A 19523-nucleotide genomic window follows, 5' to 3' on the forward strand; every position below is an offset into this window, starting at 1 on the left:
ATTTAAGAAATAAGATACAATTCACATTCAGTAACAGTAACTCTTTATGGCTTTTTCTACTTGATACATGTGAAATAACAAGACAAAGTTAAGATTCTTTTCCCTTCCCAAGTTCAAAGTTGAAATGCTTCAGAGTTCATCCCTAAGGCCAATTAGATCTATTAAGTCTTGTATGACAGCAGTATTTAAAAAAGAGAAGTATCCTTTGCAAAAGCAGAAGGACACGTGTTCTTGTGGTTTGGTTGCAACCCTTGTGAGTTATCTGTGGCTCCTATTATTTAATGCAACAGACAGCTGCTGTAGATTTTCTCCCTCTTCCTGCTACATAACTGAGTTTAAGTTTTCAAAAAAACCAAAATAAGTTCTGAGCCTTCCACTAGTAAAGCATGGTGCCACTAACAGCATTCAGAAGAAATGCGTACACAGTGAAGGGTTGTTGTTACCTGCCATTTATGACAAGAATCTGTAATAGATTGCACAACAAAACATCGTGACAACAATCTAGTACCCAAAACTTATAACCAAGAATATGAATCCTGTTGACTTGCCAGCAGAAACCTATTAAAATTAGAATGCCAGAACTATCCCAGTTTACTATTCTAATATACTTTAGATTATGAGTTAATATGAATGCTTTAAAGACCTTAAAACCAGACAATTTTCTGATGTGTGATAACTGCAGTTACTAAAATATACGAACTCAGTAAACAGGGACAAAATTTTTTAAAGCCGCCTTGATCTGATGACCTTCTGTTCATCAGAGGATACATTTTTCACATTCCTTGGTAAAAGGTACAGCTTTTCCTAAGTAGAAGTATCTACTTTGTTTTAGCTGTGCTCATTACCTTTGTGATCATTTTATGTAAAATTACCTGTAAACTACAAAAATATTTCCTTACACTATTTTGCTGACAGTAAAACCAACATTATTTTCACTAATTCTGATTTGCCTTTTTTTTTTCTTTAGGATTACCATTAGATAAACCTCATTTTCAATCAGAACATAATCTTTCAATGTTTGTTTGATTCATATTTGATAATTCCCAAAACAAATGGTCACTGCTAGGTATCTTTTTTCTATAAAGATTTTTTTTCCACCCATATGCATTACAGTTTTGAAAATATTTATTTTCAAGATACCCTGCTCAGTAACAACTGTTATACCAGCAATACTATCAATGGCATAATTTTGCACTGTGTAATTTCTATGTAGATCAATTAAATAGTCCCATATATATATATATATATAAAAAATATTTAGCATTCTCACCTTCTGCAGATTGGAACTGTATGAACATACAGTTCATGCAATTCAATTTAACTAGCCCATCTTGATAGAAAACCTAATTTTCTGATGTAAACTGTGTCCAGAGTATGCACATACACACAGAGAATTTTTGATAGCTCACTTTTTCCTTATCCTCTTTTGAGTGTAACAGAGTTGGTAATTTTTTCAATACGCTTGGGAATACTATGTGAGAAGTTTCCAAGACTTTGGAAATCCCATCTGTAACATAAGAAGTTGTATACAATAGACCTTTCAAGTTCATCAGAAGAATCATTTATGTAAATAAGTACAAGTTGAATTATGAAGTCAGATCTTAATCTCTTAATTTTGCATATGTAAATCTGTCTTGAAATTGTATCTCAGATATGTAGCAGTCCAAATCCACTTCAGATCTTTGCTCTTCGTTTTTTGTCTTTTCTGACATTTACTATGTGTATGTACTCTCTGTATCTAATAGTCCCATATGCAAATCTACTCTTTATCATAACACAGGATAAAGGAATATTTTTATAACTGTATATTTGCAAGCCACACACAGAACAGAAGAGAATAATAATAAGATCAGAGATACAATTTTACAGCAAGGCTTACATTAAACAAAGAAATGTGAATCACAGAATTCCCATCACAGCTATAAACATTTCGGCACTGGAAGGTTTTCTTTAGATTTATTTATGCAGCTTGTGATTCCTTGGGCCCAAGTAGGCTTTTATAGGGACATTACTGCTTGCCACATCTAAGCATCTTTAAATGACATTGAAATGAAAAATCATCTAAATTTTTAAAAATCCATTGTGAAATATTTTATTTTGTAGAGATACCAGTTCATGTTAACAGAGAAAAATAATAAGAGCATGGTTGATGGATGAAGGTCTTAGATAAACGAATGAAAAGGTAATATAAAGTGAATGCTATATTACAAGTATTGCAAGGTCCCCTGAAGTAAACTCAAGGGAAGAAATGAGGTTTGGTCCATGATCTGTGTTCTTCACATTGGGAGGAGATAGTTATTTTTATTTCTAGCCTTCATAGCAATAATATTTCAGTCCTAGCACTATACAGAGAATTTCCATTTCTATCATTTACACAAGACTGTGCTCTTTGCCTACTCATTTAAAGAAAATGAGCAAAGTATTTCTCCACATGAAATGAGATCTGCCATCTTTTTTCTTATTTCAAGGCATTTATAACAGGCAGAGATGCAAACACGGAGTGACACCAGTGTGAAAATTTACAAACTTCACCATCCTGGTTACTTTAAGGGTCAACATACATAAAGGAAAAGGGCAATCATCCAACTTCTGCTTCATCATTTACACAGAACATTTTATTGCAACTCTCCTTTTCCTCTGCTTTTACTGTACTTAACCAGAATGATGCTATGAAATACTTAATTCTCATACCTTTTCATTTCCTCACATCATTACAAATCCAGATCACTATCTAGTCTACTTTTTATCTGGTTTTGATGCCACTGAAAGCCTGGCTTCAGGAAAGAGCAAAGCAATTCCTATGGGACTTTACCTAATGATTCTTTCACTTTATACTTCAGGGATTGACACAAATGGAAAATCCTTGGATATTGCCCTCTGTAAAATACCACTCATTGCATTGCAATTTTAATGTAATTTGGAATTCACTAAAGACTTGGACCATAATTTATATCTGCCAAATATAAGTTAATTAATTCTAATGAGATTAAAATAATCTCCCATTTTGGTGTTATCATACAGCAAAGAGAAATCAGGAAAAAGGAATTAATTCTTATTAAACTTTATTTCATAGTACCTATCAGAGGATCTTACATGATCAAATTTCACAATAATATTCTAAAAAAAAGATCACACCAAAGTCTTAAATAGACCATGAAATTCAGTCACTTGAACTCACTAAAAAAAAAAAAAACACCTTTGCTCTAAAACATAAAAACTTGTGTTCTTGTTAGTATCTAGAATAAATTTGCTTTAAGATATGGTTATTAGTAGATAGTATATTGCTAATCAATTTATATGTGGATCCCATTTCCTTCAAGAGATTCAACAAATGACTAATAATTATTACATACAATTATTTTTATGTTTCTTGATCTTGTTAACATCTAACTCAAGAGAAAATGAAGGGTTAAATGTCTGACATGTGGCTATATTTAGCATTAGTTATGCATGAGTATACATACACACAGATATGGTTCAATGAAGCCATTACGACATTGATATCAGACCAAGTGCAACCTCTGTTATCATACAGCCATTAGCAGACTGCTGCAAATTTATAACCTCAAAGGATATTTAAAAGTTAATAGCAACACAATACACGGTGCTGTCCATGTCACAAAAGTCCTGAACTTTGTTGTTCACATTTTGCAATAGCACTTTAAACACAAAATAGTCACTGCAAATCATCCTTAACTGAGCAACACCCTTCTGAGGGCTTACTGTAACGAGCCTTCCACATCATTCAGAAGATAAATTCACAAAATTTTCATTGTCATTTTTCTTACTTACTTGACTGATATCTGTGAGTAGAGGGCTTAATTGCTTTCCTGAGTACTGAACTGAAAGTGTAAAGTCTGTGTAAACCTAGAACACATATGCTCACTAAGTGCTAAACTAAAATATTTCCACCCACTGTGCTCTGTAAACTGAGAGTAGGGTTTTTTTCATAGCATACAGGGATTTAACTACAGAATTCATTAAAGTGAGTGCAAGTCGTATAAGTAAAATTTACTGCCATGGAAAGAGTTATCCTTAGAATACATTTAATAAAATTTAAGTATGAGCTGCAGTACCTGCATAATTTAAATAGTCATCAGAGACAAAAATTGTTGTGAGTCTGCAACATAAAGCTGAAGGAAAAAGAGCTTTATGACGTCTGTGTCCAGCAACCATGATAAAATATTATACACATCTTATAAGTGTCTAATTACTAATGACTTGTCTTTTATTTCATTTCATTTGACTATCTAAACTGTCTCTAAAGTGCCTATCTTCATTTGCATTTTAATGAATAATAATTGATATTTATTCAGCACATTCTATTTGCATCTCAGAGGTTCATTTCCAGATTAATATTCTTATTACCTAAAACAAACTACGCACAGATATTCAGATTTGGGAATTACTAGCAAGCAAGCAAGACACTGTGGATAGCATTATAAGTTGGTCAACCTGCTGGCCTCAGCTTTAGCTGTTGCACTGCATTAGGTGTCGGCAGTGGCTGGAAATGCCTGGACTTTAGTAAGGTGCACTGCAGTTCTAGGGAGACAAAGAATTAAAGAAACTGCTCACTAAGATGCCTAAAGGTCTTCAGTTTATGTCATTCTTGCCAAAGTAAGTACGATAAGTTACCCAGAAGAAATCAGTAGTAATCACTGCTTTCTACAATCACATTGATGGTAAAGAAAATACTAGAGTACACTGTGATCAAAAAGAAAAAAAAAATCAGATACTCAGGCTTGTAAAAGTTTATGAACCAGACTGACTGGTATATAATGTGCCTTGACCACGCAAGTCCAACTAAGAGCAATGAAAATGTTCAGCGTTAATTTCAGAAAGTGCTTTCCACCTGCAATTATTTGATTTCCAGTTTTGACAGTTACAATTCAGTAGTCACTCCAATGATTTCCTTACTTTGTTTGGCATTGCTTACATTAAAAAAAAGAATAAACCCCAAACTTTATTGCTATAGTAAATTTGATTCCATATTTTACAGCTTTGGATATCTGCAATATAAAGAAGCAAACCCACACAAACACAGAAGTGACATTTAGATTTCATATTCATGACTGGTTCTCTAGCAGATCAGGTTTAAATGTCAAGCTTCTGTGAAGAGATTCCAGCCCCCTCCAACACTAATCTCTCTCATCCATACATTCTTTTCAGGAAATTTATATTCCAGCATTTTAGAAAGTACTTTGCATTCTTTTCTATATATCTCCCTATTTCCTGGGATAACGCTGACCTAATCTAAACCAAGCTCTTGTGCAATGATCTGCCCTAAATTTTAAAACTGTCAAGTGAAGGCTCTGCTCTCTCAACACTACTGTCTTCAGATTAATGTTTTATCATACACAAAATATATTTAAAAATACATATAAGGTAGATATCTAAGATAGCATCCTAGGCAATGCATCTCATGGATGAAGTCAGTCACCCTCAAGCAGACATCTAGAATAAATGAAAGACACCTTGAAGTGCTTCGTCTCCTCCAGCTCTAAGTGATGCTTATGCTAACTCAGTGTTGCACAACAACACTGTAGGCAATGAAAACAGATCACTCCTTATGAAAGATACTAAGAAACATCATAAATTTTGAAAGAATTAGCAATATTTATGTGCATATTTTGCAAAGGCATTCTGAATTAAGAAGGCTGTAGGTAGGGGACAGTACTTTAAAGTCTGAAGACAAAAATGAGGAAGAATATTACCATATGATGTCCAGTGGCATAATCTCTGGGAGTATGGATCATCCAAAAAGAAAGCTACAATCAAACCATGATATCCTTGGTTAGAGAAAATGAAGGTCCTCAAACAGTCTGTTCTAGCCATTTCCTTTATATACAGGAACAGAGAAAGCATGGTTCTCAGAAAATTTGGGTCACACTGACCAAATTCAAAAGGTAGCATCTATTGCGGCTTATAAGAATAATTACTGTTCAGTGCAATGCTAAAAGAACTTGTAGTTCTATATTTTTGTAACTTAGCTCTTATTACAAATATAGGTTTGTAAATAAGCATTCTTGTACCCAAATATCAATTCCAGTAATGATCCCCCTACATCATTCCATCAGACAAAACAAGACCTAAGGAAGGACCACCAGTGTCCACAACCGAAGAGGTGGTGTAGAGGTCTCACTTAGAGCTGACTGTCTGGCAACCCACTCTACTACAACAAAGGCAAACAAGAAGAGTCACCATGCTGGGACTAACTTGGAAAGTGTAAGCCTACAGCATTTGATCAAGAACCAACATAAAGGGAAGAGAACCTACATCATTTCCTTTTTCACTTGCTTAAGGTTTGTTTTTTATTGCCTTCAAGGTGGTACATTTTGCTGGAACCTTAACTGCTGTAGTTCTTGCTGTTTTCCAATCTCTAAACTCTGAAGAAGTTAAAAACTGAAGAGTTATGTTTAAGTATTACTGTGTTAGCAACCCCTGGTTTACTTATTTTGATGTAAAAGCTAAGGGAAAGAACTTCCATTGAAGCACAGTGTTCTTTTAAAAATCCTAGGATATTAACAACATTAATAATTTTCCCATCTAATTATCTTTAAATGAGTGAGAAAATAACTGAAGACAGGCCCATAGTGTTTCAAATATTTCAAATCACATAGTTGATAATGATAGAGATGAAAGAAATAAGATCAGAGTACACAGCAGATTTAAAGAAAGCATATAGTCATTGCATAGCATGAGATGGCCTCTGGGCTGCAATCAGTCAGGAACCCCTTGTAAAATTAGTACAGTGATACAATGCAGAGTTTCTGGTTTAAAAAGTAAGAGCACTAATACTGAGTGAAATCCTTGCCCCATTTGATCTTAATAAAGGACTAAGGCAGGGAGATACATGGCTCCCTACAGCCAGATCCCTACAGCTTCGCACAGTGGTTCTGGGAAACCAGTGCCATTCCTTTTTCAGGATAAGCCTGCAGCAACGTTTTGATATGCTAACTCTGCTAACATAAGAATGCAAGAACATATGATAAAGATCATGAGGTCTGGAAGCTTGAAGAGAAATAAGATTAATAAAGATATGTCAAATATATCCTTGTAAGATGACAAAAATGTTCTTAAACTAGCTAGCTAAACTTGATAACCATGAATACAAATGAACCTGAACATTCAGATGCAAATGAACATTAAACCTAAAATCAGTGATGAACAAAAAAAAAGGTTTAAATCATATTTTTTAAGTTGTCTGCAGTTACTGAGAAAAACTGATTTCAGATGTACAAGACCATTATATGGTTTATTCTTTTCTGCAGAAGCAGGACACAATCACTTCTCTTCAGAGGAAGAATGCATTTCAAAACATTAAAATTGAAATAACAAATTAAATTTGCCCATAAAGGGAATAACATAAGGCTAAAAAGAATATGTGATGGAAAGTATAAATAGAGATGCAGAGAGAAAGAAAAATGGGCAGATTTCAGTGGGCAGTCAAATGTCAAAGTCAACTAAGTTCATTTAAACATCCTTCCCATGTAAATTCCATATTAAGAAGAAAAAAATTAATCTGCAAAAGACTAAAGGCTATGACTGGAAATGGTAAAAATACACAAGTTACACAAAGACATTTGAGCAACATAGGAATGGCAAGAGCTCTGAGTGCCCAAAAATCTGGCAGGAGCTAGAGGAACACTTCAGAAAGCAGAAGCAAAAAGGGATGTAGCATTAAAAATGAAAAAAAAGAATCAGTGAATTCTAAGAGAGAGAAATTTATGACCTGTAAGTATTTTCATGAGCAGTTCCAATTAAATGCATTTGTGTCTAAAATATGAAGTACTGAAATCCAGTCTAGAGCAGTGTTGGGCAGAGAAATTCTCTTCATACACATCAAAATATTGAGTTTTCTTGAAGGAAAGAAAAAGTTATATGAGAAAATGCAGACACATCACTTTGAAATTCCAGACACTGCAGGTTTTTTATGCTTTGTAGTTGATGGAGGCATACTTTAAAAACAAAACCAATTCCCTCTTCTTTTTACTTTCCCCCAACTCTTCTCCTTCCCTTACTCAAAAGAAAAAAAACAAAGCCTTGACAATCCATAAATCATTTCTAAAAAAACCCTAATTTTAAAATAAGTGGTCAAAACCCATATACACAAACTGGTTTTGTTTTTCCTATATTCTTTCATTCTTTCTTCTGCATGCTGTGATTTTTTGGAGGTCTGCATATTGCATTGTCTTGCTTATTGATTGACGTTGCTAAAAATAAATCTATTGGCATTGAAGAACTTTAATCTTCACTTAAGCATTATTTGTTTGTGCTTCATTGTAGTGGAAACTTGCTACCTGTTTTTCAAACACAACTGCACTCAATCTTAAGCAACACAGGAGATAACAGCAGATCATTACAGTGAAAACATCTTAAACAGTTAATTTCCAGATTCTTATTCAGCCAGACTCCAGCGAAAAGTATACAAAACACGTGAACCATTTCTTCCATTAAAAATATAAAATTAAATAAAATATGAAAAAAACACCACCAAAAAAACCCTACCATTCCATTGATTGCCAAGCATTTTAATGTAAGGATTTTTAATTCTCAAAGATAGAATTCTATCAAATGATCACATTATCCTGCACATTTCTAGTTTATAGTTTTGTATCTATGTTCCTCACACTTCTTATTTTGATGACATTCACTAAAAATAAAATATAAAATACTTACTCATATTTCTAATATGTTGACTTGAGGCTTAATAGAAACAACCAGTAACTATTCATCCATCCTAGTATCTGCATATATGAAATTAAAAGAATGTTCATCTTGAAAGTTATTTGCAAAGGGCAAGCTTTTAAACAGATTTTAATAGAAAAATAAATTTTATATTTCAGTATATATTGCTCGCATCACTTCAAAAAACACACACACAAAGTATTTGTCAGGTTGTAACACCAGTTTCTGAATCCAATGACTCAGGGATATGAGGTATCCCTACATGTACAAGAAAATAAAAAGAAATAAAAAATTACCACCCTATGGCATGTTCAGGGAGAACAACACTGACCACTTGCTTTTAAACCTAGGGTGTAGTCTGAGAAACATCCAGGACTACAGCATCTACTCCATCTCCACCATATCACTACTCATCCCTTATAGAAAAAGTGCTGAACTGCAAACACAGAACTAGCATGACTTCTCTCAAGGATGCAGGACTTGAGATTAAATTCTCCAACTCTCCTGCAGTGCATGAAATGGAATTCCTCAGATCATTGACTGTGTATATCTGCACTTTTAAAGTATCAGCTACTGAACAAATAGGATGAAAACAAGCTCTTTATTTTTATTTCTTTCAGAAGTCATGGGTTTCCTTATCTCTCTCATAGTATAGTATTTGAAAACCACCTATCATCTTTGTTCCCTTGTCCTCTTCTTCTAGAGGAGAAATGTGGACAGTAGAGGTTTGTTCTGGGTAGTGTTAAATGTATCCTCCTAGAGTTATGATGGCCAGAAGACCTAAGGGAAGCGAGGCTGGTGGCTTCTTACTCCCCCCACACACCCGGTTGGAGATGAGAAAAGAAATAGTGAAAACAACACTTTATCAGACACAGATCCAGCAAACTTCAGAGCTAATTGCAACTAGCATGTTGTTCTAGGAAGGCATTTCTGTTTATGTCAGGATTTTTATAATCATATACTTGTCTGTACCATTAGGTTGTAGAAAACAAGGTCAAAACAAAGTATTTCTGCCTATTTCAGAAAGCGTGAGTCTGTGATGGTCATTAGTTCTTGTCTATATAAGCATTTCAGACTCACCCATGAGGAATTTTTATCTTCAAGGCATGGAAGCTTAATATTTACTGTGTGAGTGCTACTGTGCCAAGGAAAAAAGCACAGACAGTAGCTAAACAACAAAACCAACAGTGACTTCAGGTCAGTTTATCTATTAAAAACCAGGTTTGGTTAGACCAAAAATCCTTGCAAGTAACTCCAAGAAAATCAAGAATAAATGGAGTGTTCTCACAATTTGAAGAGGGAATAATATTTTTGTTCTTACAGTTCTTTCCATGCTGGCCGACGATGCTTAGCCTCACTTTTTTTATCAAGCAAAGTAAAATTATTTCATAGTATAATCATATGCCAAACTACAATTTATTTTCTAAAATGCTGCCCCCCACAAATGATACATAAAATACTTATGTCACACCTTTGTAGGAATATCAGGTAGGATTTCTCAGGTTATATGGTCACTTCTATCAAGCCCCCAGATATGAACTTGCTAAATAAATTGACTGCTCTGTGTGAATACTTAGTCCAGATGCTAGTGGAGCTTATAGAAATTCTATTTTTAAAAGTCTTGATACTTCATATAGTGTTACGTTCTATTATACAAAATGAAGTAAAATATGAAACTACATTTGAATGTGTGGCTCAACAGTAGACCACAAGAGCTTGATGCACATCTGGAAGCTGATTAGTGTGGAAAATACAAAATAAAACAATTACAAAAAATTGTTGATCAAGGGTCACTTGGTTCTATTCTTCTAATAAAAGAAAAAACTGTTGAAGTTATTAGAAGCTGTGACAGCACCCTAAAATCTGTGCAAATGATAAGCCAAATAACAATACAGAAGTGCCTCTTTTCACTGACAAAAGCAAGATGATATAGAAATATATTGAAAGGGTATTTTTTTTTAAGGTCTGAAATGGCCTTTTCTGATTCCTGGAGCTGAATGAAGATAGACAGGGTGTAAATAAGGTCAAAATCCTACCTCATGTCACTGTGATAGACTACTACTGAGGAAAAGAAAAAACAACTCTTGATTTAAAACAGATTGTGTGTTATCTGAGTTTCATATGAAAAGCCCTTCTGAAGCATGATTAGGACACATGCCTACCATATCACAGAGTATGACAAGTCATGCCCTATGTATTCCCCTCAGTGCAGCATACCTAGAAATATACAGTGACTTCTGTTTCACTGAAGAGGAATCTAGTACATACGTGGGCATGTTCTGGACAGGCTGGTAATACTGAGCACATGCATTTCTTTGCAAAAGCAGCAGGACCTCGACTTCCAAACTACTTCTCTATCTAATGTGCCAAACAGACAAAAACTTCCTTACAAACTCAGAGAAACGAAAGGTTTTAAATACAGGTGTATACATACACACAAACTACTGTATGGATCACTTCTATTTAATTTTTACCTTTGCTTTGCTTATTAAAATAGGCCAGGTGTTCAATCTCTATCTAGAAATAAGCATCCCACAAACTCTACATAAGACTGACCAAAGTGTCTCTCAGAGGGTGTCTCAGGTTCTCAGGGCCCTCTTTTTACCTGGTTTGAACATCTTTGCTCTCAATTTTATTTGAAACCCAAAGGTTTTTTTTGCTCTCTCTAGAGAAAGTTACCCTGATCCAAGGGGCCATCTTCTTCCACTGTTGTCAGGGAGGCAGCATTCAGCTACACTCCAGAAGGAATGCATGCACCCAGACACTCTGGACTATGGTAGATACATCAGTACGAAAGTATTATTTACATTTTCAGTGCAGAACCAGCTCATAGTTCATGTTTGAATAAAATATACTGTTTCAGTTGGAAGGGACCTGCAGTGATCATCTAGTCCAACTGCCTGACCACTTCAGGGTTGCTCAAGTATGTTATTAAGGGCAATCTTCAAATGTCAGGCTTGGGACATCGACAACCTCTGCAGGAAGCTTGTTCCAATGTTTGACCACCCTTTTGGCAAAGAAATGCTTGACTGAATCAAGAATAAAAAAGTATGTACAATACCCCTGAAAATAATGAAAATGTTTAGCTATTTCAAATAACAAAACCTGAAGTAATTTTAATGCATGGCCAGTTCAGCATACACCTTAGTTTTAATATCTGATACTGTTTCATGGCATTTGCATGAGGGTTTCCTTCTGTACCATATAGAACATGCCGAATATTTCTAATTCATCTTCCAACCCAATCCTGGAAGGCAAAGACAATTCAGGGCCTCTTATGGACAACATATTATGTCACTCTCTGCTGTTTCCTTATGAGGAAGGCCATTGCACAGAAATCCATACAGCTTTTTACTAAATACTGTATAGATAATGCATAGTAAAACAAAGGGCAACATGGAAGCTCCACATGTGCTAAAGCAACTACCTAACATCTCCTAAAGTAGGGTCATCTTCTACAAAAGAAGTTTCTATCTGAAGACATTAATGCCTCCACAGAAGTTTGTAATCCATTAAGATCTTGGCATTAACATTCAGAATCAACTATACAATAGACCAGAGTGCGTTTTATGAGCTACCATAAGAGTTGTTATTCCCCTGGAACAGTGGAGATCAAAGTCCAGAGCCATTCACATGAGACTTTGTTCAAGGAGATTTGGCCAGTTTTGTAAGACAACACCGAATAGAGGAAAAAGTAAGAATGACTATGCAATTAACTAACCTCTTAAACTGTAGTATGTTATGCTGCAGAATGCTTCAGTGAAGACAGAGAATATTTTTTCCCCTAGTCTATGCAATCAGAATTATGGATCCAAGTCCTCTGGACAAAAGCAGGAGGCTTTATCAGTAAAGAAAATGTTTGAGTCATTTGTCTACTTCATAATTTTGAAAGCAGGATTGGATGTTCCTCTAGCTCTAACTCTCAGCTTGGTGCACTTGTAGATGTCAGGAAACTGAAAAGATGATGCCATTTATACTTTGGACAAATCTAAAAACAAACATTAAACTAAGAACTGTTTTGGCTGTCCCATAACATCACCTTGAATAAAACGCACTATTAACCATAAAAAGAACTTAATGAGTTTTAAACAGAAATCACAAATTCCATTTCTTCGAAACCACAAATTCCATTTCTTCAAAACTACTTCTGAATTAAGACTTGAGGATCACAAAGCTTTCAACTTCTATAACCCGTTTCAGGCTATAATATGGTCTTATTTTACTGTTCTCTACAAAAAAAAAGACACATTAGCAAACTACATGCACCACAGCTCAGTTCTATTGTATGGAATTGTTGACCAGGACACCCAAAACCCATGGAGGCTTTCATTCCACAGCCACTGTGCACAGAGATAAATCTGATACCAAATAGGTCTTGTTGACACTGGAATCATTCCTGCAGATTCTCTCCTTCAACACAACTTCACTTGCTTTAACAGGTTTTTTTTAAGTCTCTCAGTGATGACTTCATATAATCATTGTAAGTGTTCTAACAAAAAACTGTCACGATAATTACCTCCCAGAAGGCAGAGAAACCATGGCACAAATCTCTCGCAAATGTACTCAAATTAGGCTTTGGTATGTGTAGTTTTAACACACATCTTTAATATTCACAATATTCTTATGTATTCAATAGCCATATTTTGTTGAACATTTTTATATTAGGATCTTCTACAAGAAATAGTGTATAAAGGAATGGACATACGGAACACCAGGAAAGCATATAAACCCACATAGTTCAAGTATTACTAAAAAAGAATCCTGAAAGACTCAGACTAGTACTTTTAAATTTGAGTGAGAGATTGCTACTGCATCCAATGCCTCTGCAGTGCTTACAGTCTCTTAACAGAATGCTAACTCCAAGAAGAGAGGTTTCAACCAAGTGTTGGAAAAGTAACATTAGATTTAAAGGGAAGGAATTAAAATGGATTTTCTCTTTCTCAGAATGTAAATTTAGGCCAAAGGTCTTCTTTTTTCTTTCCCTAGGGAAGGTTTAGAAAAGCTTATTGTTCCATTTTACCCTACAAAATTTTGCCCATAGCAATTTTTTTCAATTATGGTGGGTACCTAGCATTGCTTACATCTTCGACCTAGATTACTTACTTTACTGGAATTCCTTTGAAAAACTAACTGATAAGTATGAGTACACAGTTTTAGTCTGGTCTCAGAATTAACATACTCACCCAAACCAATTCTCCCAGTGAGAGGGTTTTTTGTTGGGTACACAAAGGACTTTATAAACAATTCATCATGCATGAAAAAAAAAAATCTCATAATGATCATTTTCATTACACACATCCTTGTGTTTTCATGAAAGGAGTGAATTATACTATTGTTATGTTATACTATTGTTCTCAATGAAAGAATACATGCTAATAGAGCATACTAAAAAAATTCTAATCTCTACTGTTTCTGTGCAATCCTGCTGAGTGCACTGGAACTGGACTGAATGTCCACAGACATACAGTTTGGCTCATGAGTCGTATTAACACTGTCTAGCTGACATATGTGGTCCAAGTAAATCTCCAGGATTCAAGTCATTAAAATGTACATTAAAAATTAGGTTCTTGACTTCAAACATAGTAGGCAAAGTAAATATGAGATGCAAGCGAGGTGAACAGCTCCTAAAACCAGTGGAAAAAACCTCACCCTATTATTTCAGGTTGGTTCTAGTGAAAGACTACAACAGAATTATTAACAAATTTGCACGCAAATATGCCTCTAAGATGACTTCAATAGTTTTGTGATGAAATTGAACCTCAAATAAAATCACCTGTTTCAGTGGCAGGACAGAGTGCTTGGATTTTACCTATCTTTTATTTCACATGAATTATTATAATTTATATTCACTTTTGTTGACCTAATAATCTATAACCTCATAACATGATATACATTATGTTATCACAAATAGCTAAGAGGTAATACAAGATAAATTTTACCCACAGATAACTATCTCTTCATTATCTCTTAAATGACGGGTATCTCCTATTTGCACAGAGTATGTAATACGAAGAAAAGTAAATTTTATCTTACAAAATGTGACATGAATTTGTCACAGGAACAGCAACAGCCCTTGACCTATCTTGTCAAAATGCCTTGAGCTACTTAGAAAACTTGAGGCAATTTTCAAATACCCTGGAGCATGATTGTATCCTTATATTACTTTTCTATTAGGTGGAATCATTAGTGAAGATGGTCCTCCTATGCATTTAAAAATAATTTTTAAAATAGTAAGAAAAAAAAATCACACAATACCATGATTTCCATTAAAAATTTCAAGTTACTTACTTTTTCTTTCACAGATTGACTGCCATCACAAAGGTTCACAGTTCTTTTACAAAAAATACTACATTTTAACCTATTCAGTGAGATTATTGACAAGTTTGTTGATTGCTAAACATGAGAATCCAAGTCAACCTTCTTACCATCCAAGAGGCAATTAATGCCAAATGAGGAACAAAATGTTTTGAGTTACTGTACCAATGGCATGTGGTTCTATACATATCTTGCATTTAACCCAATTTCACCATCCTCCCACTATCTTGATCAAGCAAGGAATAAATACCAAAGCTAGATACATAATTCAGTTCCTTCATATTATTTAGGGCTTAATATATCATGCACATAACCATGTTCCCTGAAACACTTCCAGGGAAGGGAACACAATGCAATGCAGATAGCTGCAATATTTTCCATTCAGAAATGTGTTTATCTGTATAGATTTCTGACTCTCCAAAGGAGGGGTCAGGGAACACCCTTGGGGTGATAAGCCACCAGGGAACAGAGCAAGAACAACCACCAAGAAGAGATGGTTGGGGCCAGGAATGCTGAAAACAGAGGAAGCCCACAGTTGCTGAGGCCCACGGCACTATTTTTGTATGTTTTCGGAAGGTTTCCAGAACAGTCACAGCCAGAAAGAGCTGAGAGATGACAACGTGGCTTTTGGCAGCCACTGATGCCTCAGCCCTTGTTCAGCGCTCCTACATGGAGCCTCTTACTGCACCCAAGCCCTGAGCCCTAGCCCAGTGCTACAACACCTGAGGTCACATGTGACAGGTACAGACACAACTGCAAGGCCAACAAATAAAGTTTTCAGGCTGGAAAGGCTTGGCTGTATTTAAAGAGTATTGGAAACTTATTGAACAAATGCTCCCACACTCTGAAGTAATAACTCACAAATTAGCACTAACATGATGCCATACACATGCTTTTCATCTCCACGTGAGTTTTATAAAGGTAAGCTCAGATATAGAATAAGGAATTAAAATTTGCTGTTTAACACCAGTTAGCTAGGAAATATACACACACACAAATATGCACAGGCATGCACCTTCCTATCCTAAGGATGATTGCATAAAATTAATAGGATCATAAAACAGTTTCTCCTTGTGTATTTTGGTTTTAGTCACTCTATAAATGCCTACAGGAGAAAAGACCTTTATCTTAAGGTTTAAAAAAATAAAGTTGTGTTACACACATTCTATCATACTGATGGATTACAAAATGCTCTGTAGCATATCAAAATATTTTTCTTTTACTACACTTCAGAAAAGACATAAGAAAGATTTTAATTACAGAAATTATTTTGGCTAATAAGAGCATGACACTCCTTATTAAGGTAAGAAACTTTGCCAGCTTGAAAATACTGTATTTGTCAGCAGGCACTAGGTAACTTGCTAAACACCCACCAATTACATAAACTGAACAGTGCATGGTCATTAAGTCAGTTGTTCAAACACTGCTCAATGTACTCTGAGTGTAATGTTCTAGAGCCAGTAACTTTAATTGGCACTTAAAATAATAACATTAAATTAACCAAAAACCAAGATAGCACTCTTGCTGTCTTATTCTGAACACCATGTTTCTAGTGTTTCTTTTGTAAAGTTTAATTTCAACTTGCCTTGTTTATGCTCTATTATTTGGTTATATTACTCATGCAGGTGCCAGGAAAATGAGTGTGATAAGATGCAAACCAGATCTCTGTACAGAGTATTCAGCTACTAACAGTGAGCATTACCAATTGGGTAAAAGCTTCTGCCTTGGTCTCTGGTAATCTTAACCACTTCAGTTCCGTATTTAATTTACAGAGTTTTAGAGAAATAGCTCAATCCAGACCCAGAACTGGTACCTACGGAAACATTAAAGAGTACTTGTTCTTCTGAAAAATCTTGGAAAAACATGAAAAAAAAAAAGTTCTTGTCTCTGATCCATAAATGCAGCATAGATTAAGTTCAGGGTATGCACGCCACTCCAATCAGAAACTAGATCAATCCAAACAGCTTCACAACGGCACTCAGCAAGATGAATGATCAAAACATTAACAAAAGATGCCATAGCTGAAGCTCAGGAGAGCAGCAACATGAACTTCAAGGGATAATTTCATCTATAGTAACTTGAATACAGGAGTTGGACACAGTCTATGAGTGGTAAACAACCAAGTTTTGTGTGTAATATTTGTACAGTACAGTCATCAATCATGCTACTATGTACTAACATAAAAGACAAATATAGAAACTTTACAGTGAAATTATTCCTGGGGGTTTTTTAAACTCTTGAACAAAAAAGCTTGAGAAAACAAATTCACTCTAAAGTACAGAATTTTCAAAATCTCAGTTTGGAGAAATATTCTTATGTCTTAGTTTAACAACAACAGCCAAAAAAACATCTTAATAACTTTCATTATCCATGCCATGTTATCCAATACTCTCTGATCAATGAGTGAAATAGTTAAGAATCTTCTCCTTTTAGAAGAACCATACAAAAGTTTCAACGCGATACTCCAATCCTTTTAAAAAGGATATTATATATTGGGATTTTCAAAAGCTCAGAATTCCTGTCGGCCATGAAGAAGTTGGACAGATCGAAGGGGAAAAAAAAACTGTTTCACGCAACTATAACAATTAAAAAATTAATCTATCACATAATAAATCTTATGCAACACTGATTTAGGTCACAGTTAGGAAGAAATCCAAGAAAGACTTGGCATCTAAGATTTTTTCCAAGAGATACTTTGCATGTACAGCCCTAATAGGATCAAATCCCATTGAGTGACACACTAGTTGTGATTGCTGGAATGTGCTTTTAGTCATTTTAAAGTCATGAAGAATGTGAATTACACAAAAGGTGCTATTTAATGGACAAACAGATAGTTGAGGTCCCTATGAACGCCAATGGCTGCTAGGGTCAAGCAGAGTTCTACACAGCTTCTTCACTTTATACTGACTTTCAGACTACAACAAACATACACCTATCAAAATCGAAGCCAAGGGGCACCATGGGCTGATCTGTATGAGCTGCCCTTGCCTATATACCACTGCAGAGGTCTTTGAAAGGTCTACTACATGCATTTACATTTTCAAACTTCCTCCAGTCTTCTATTACACATATTACACTTTCTATTACAGCATCAATCTTTGTGTAAAAGCTACACACATTTAGTCTTAAGTCACAACATGATAATTCATGTTGCCCCTTGATCTCACTCCTCACAGGATTGGGTCTATTCAGTGAAACATTACTACCTTATTAATACAAGTAAGAAACCAAGCTTTGCTTCTATCCAAGTTAAGCCCTCTCTATTTCTAATGAAGTTAAGCTAAATGCTATGAAATAGGCCAGACTGTAATAAAATAAAAGTCAAGACATACTATTACCTTCTTATGGAGAAAAAGAGACTTTAAGCAGGAATCTAATTAGATGGTTTTAACTGAGTATAACCATTTTATTGTACTAAAAGGTTAAAATAATCTATCCATATGGACACCTGAAATGTCTCTTTTAAAAGAGCCCCTTGAGACTTACTCTGATTTTTTTGTGATTAACTTCAGAAGCTCAGTTCATAAAGTAACTTACCACTAGCATTGAAAAGAAGCATCACTTTTGAGGAAAGTTGTCTGGTATATGACACACAATATCTTGAAACTTGTTTTGACAGAGTGCTAAAGGAAATTTAAACTAGCTCAGTTTAGTACTGCTCTGAACACAGCCCATGAAGGCAGAAAACTATGTTTAGGAGTGAGCAGATCATCAAGGCATGATATTTTTTCCACCTCCAGCAAGACAACCACCAAAGCTTTTTCCCTTACCTAGTCAAGAGACATTGCAAAGAGAAAGACACTAATTATTTTCTTTCTCCTCAGCTCATGTAGTTTTTAGTACAGGAGGAGCATCTTCTCAGAAAATGAGAGTCCCTCACAATGGCCCTGTGCTGGCAGGAGAAGCAGCAAGTCCCACTCTCCAGATTTATCACCCTGCCCCACTTGTATCTCCATCCTTCCTTCCAGTTCGGCTCAGAAGAAAAAGGCAGGATGTTGTCTCTCTCCTTAAGTGACCAAACAGAGTTTTACCCCAGCACAGCAAGGCTTTACCTTCCAGGTTTGGTATGTAAAATGTAGAGTGTGAAACCTCAACTTTGGGATGCCTATTTTAGCACTTACTAACTAATCTCTCTTCTCCCCACTGAAAATTCTAGGTTTTGAAAATACCTTAGTGATCAGAATAAGGAGGGGAAAAAGCAAGATGTAATTTACCTACCAATGACCTATTTTGGACCTGCTATGCCAGAAAAGTGCTAAGTCACATAAAAAAAATAGGTATTCTCAGGCCCAGATAAAGCTATGTGTTCTATGCAAGCTGTGCAACATCCCTACATCTCTTCACTGTGCTATGCTGACAGAAGCTCACAGGCAAAATAGCATGGACATCCTCTGCAAACCCCAAAGGTGATTAGAACATCTAGCACACCTTTCAAATTTTGTCACCATATCATTTCTCCTTCAGTGCCCCATCGCCCAGCTGCCTGCCACCTCCTCTGCAGATGCTGGAAGTGGGATCAC

At 35.3% G+C, this 19523-nt stretch overlaps 1 protein-coding gene across 8 annotated transcripts in view; it reads right to left on the reverse strand.

The window, feature by feature from the left end:
• The window catches only part of THSD7A (thrombospondin type 1 domain containing 7A), a 282013-nt gene that overhangs the window by 238947 nt on the left and 23543 nt on the right, over positions 1–19523 (reverse strand). The gene's annotated exons all lie outside the window — the stretch shown is intronic.

Source organism: Corapipo altera, unplaced genomic scaffold (genome assembly GCF_003945725.1).
Source record: "Corapipo altera isolate COAL_440 unplaced genomic scaffold, ASM394572v1 44, whole genome shotgun sequence".
Classification (NCBI taxonomy): domain Eukaryota; kingdom Metazoa; phylum Chordata; class Aves; order Passeriformes; family Pipridae; genus Corapipo; species Corapipo altera.